This window comes from Chanos chanos, chromosome 8, assembly GCF_902362185.1.
Source record: "Chanos chanos chromosome 8, fChaCha1.1, whole genome shotgun sequence".
Classification (NCBI taxonomy): domain Eukaryota; kingdom Metazoa; phylum Chordata; class Actinopteri; order Gonorynchiformes; family Chanidae; genus Chanos; species Chanos chanos.
In genome coordinates, this window is record NC_044502.1 from 17,647,522 (window position 1) to 17,650,173 (window position 2,652).

Genomic DNA, 2,652 nt, shown 5'->3' on the forward strand with positions numbered 1-2,652 from the left:
TGCATGCAGAACTACACTCTGTTCAGAGCAGTCCCTGGTTTCAGAATAGTCCTCAATTAAGGCTGGTCCTGGTTCAGAGACAATATTGGTTTAAGGGGCTTGCTTTGTCAATAGTGCTGAATTAATAATCTTCAGAGTGTGCACTGTTTTTTAATGAAATGTGTGATAGGCACAGTAACTGATCTGGGATCAGTGTGTGCACAGTTACTGTGTGTACTGGAGAGAACATGTCAGTGTGACTTACACTTCTGACAGCAGCAACTGAGGCAGAGCACACATCCCAAACACACACACACACACACACACACACCTTTTAGAGTCCATCAGGGTCAAATGTCCGTTTAGGATAGGCTAATTTGGGATAAGGCCATTCATTTCCTTTCCAAGCCTCACAGAGTGTGTGTGTGTGTGTGTGTGTGAGAGAGAGAGAGACAGAGAGAGGAAAATGTGTGTATGTGTGTTTGTGTTCGAGGGATATAGAGAGAGAGAGAGACAGCTAGCTCAAGAGACAGAGAATGTGTGTGTGTGTGTGCGAGAGAGAGAGAGAGAGAGAGAGAGATAGCAAGAACGTCTGTGTGTTTGGTGTTTGTGTGTGTGTGTGGTAATGACAGAGGCAGGTAGAGTAGAGTATCATATAAGGGGGGCAAACATTCCACACATTCCTTAAGTGAAACGGTGTTCTAATGAATGTGTGTGTGTGTGTGTGTTCAACAGAACAATTGAGAAAGTCTTTGTGTTTCTGTTAAATATCACACAAAATATCTCTCTCTCTCTGACAGAGAGGTTTTTCAAAAGTCACATGACTAAAGGATTTTCACACGGCTTCTTTGAAAAGCTAACATGCTTTGGGGCCCTGTCCTTCTCTCTCTCCCTCTCTCTCTCTCTCTCAGGGCATACATGCAAATTCACACTCCAAGCAGAAAGCTATTTTTGCTTTAGTGACCAGTCGAGTTGGCATAGCTCTGAAACACACACAGACACACACACACAGTGAGCCCTCAATTGTAGAAAGGACGTTTGGTAAATACTTTTGGAGGGCCAATACTTCATATCTTATCATTGCTTGTATGTGTGTGCGTGTGCGGTTTTTTCGCCGGTTAAGGGTGAAGAAAAAAATCCCGACTGAACCCAGACCTGCCATTCCAGTTGTCTGACCAGTTGGGTTGCAGAAGCCCGCGAGCCCTTCGCTATCGAACTCACCGAAACATCACCGAGAACCAAACATCAGATTATTTAAGGACAAACCGGAACATAAGTAAACAGCTGGCTAGTTTTGCTCCGTGTTCGATGTACTTTCTATATACGCTTCTAACTTCGCTGTATAGTGAGAAGGAAACTAAACCACAGTCACACACACTCAATAATCAATACTATTTTCAAATTCAAGCCTGTACGTCCATCGAGGTTGGGGGTTACACAAATTAACTGAATGAAAGCTGAGCGATTACTGGCACTTTGCTGTGGACTGGGTTGCGTAGCGCTGCTGTAAATCAGTAGGCTATGTGCACACGTTAAAACTGACCAACGTATGCTATTGCCATGGACGGTGGGCGACTGTTTACCTCACGGAGAGAACTGCTTGTCTGTGTGTATATTTATGAGTTACTATCGCATCCGGTGACTTCCGAAGAACCACTGACTTTTTTGCTGTTCCCTTTAAGGAAACAGTAGACATAAAAAAGCGAGCGGCCATATTGTCAAAAATTAACTCCATCTTTGCCTTGCTCTACCAGATCCCGTTCAAAGTGCTTTCTAGAACGCTAAAAAAAAAAAAGAAAACAGTACATACTTCTTTTACACTAAAAAAATCTAAGTTTCTTTTGTTGCAGAGCCCATCCGGTAATTCGATCTGAAAGCGAAACGCGGAGACTTTGTACTTACCAAAACAAATTTCCGCAGGTTTCTGCTCCTGCTCGTGAGCTACCAGCATCAAGATACCGAAAAGCAACAACGTGCTAAAAAGCGAGCGTTGTATATCTGTAATTCTATTGCCTATTCATCACAAACGATCCGGGTACGGTGACTTTCCGAGGAGGATGTTTGTCTGATTTAGTCCAGGTTATTCCGGTGTAACGGAGAGAACGGATTTGTATTTAGCCATGTTCTCACCGGCTCGATTCTTACCGCCTGCTGCTTCTGTGGTCGTGTAGTCGGACTGCAGTAGAGTCTTTACAATCTACCTCCTCCTCTCTCTCTCTCTCTCTCTCTCTCTCGCTCTCTCTCTTTCTCTCTCACTTACACACACACACACATCACTTACGCACAAACATTTGAAGAGGCATTTTAGTCCCAAGCGCTTTAGATTCACCTGTCCAAGACATTAACCTATCGCAACATTGGAAACCCTAGAATGTTGTTTCCTCCTCTTTTGTGTTTCTGATTTAACTTGTCGCCTGCAGGTGAAAATAACGGAAAACCACATATTTACTCTTGAATAGTCATAGTATAGCCTACCCGATCTTGGCAAAGCAGCCAAAGAATTTCCAAAGCTATTCATGAATTTCGAGAGCTGGAAATGTGCTTAAAACGTTATCTGTTACTTTCGATTCTTTGAAAGTTTGTTCCCAGTTTTGGAACAAACATACCACCGTGAACAATCAGAGAATGACGTCATCTTCACCGCAGCAAGCGGAATTCTTCATTCCTGGCCGC

At 43.4% G+C, this 2,652-nt stretch overlaps 1 protein-coding gene across 3 annotated transcripts in view; it reads right to left on the reverse strand.

Moving 5' to 3' along the window:
* The window catches only part of dtnba (dystrobrevin, beta a), a 23,423-nt gene extending 21,293 nt beyond the window's left edge, over nucleotides 1-2,130 (reverse strand). For all 3 annotated transcript variants that reach the window (XM_030781591.1, XM_030781592.1, XM_030781593.1), the window contains exon 1: nucleotides 1,882-2,130. The gene's annotated coding sequence lies outside the window, so the exon portion shown is untranslated. The remainder of the gene's footprint in view (nucleotides 1-1,881) is intronic.
* Nucleotides 2,131-2,652: the final 522 nt, after the last annotated feature.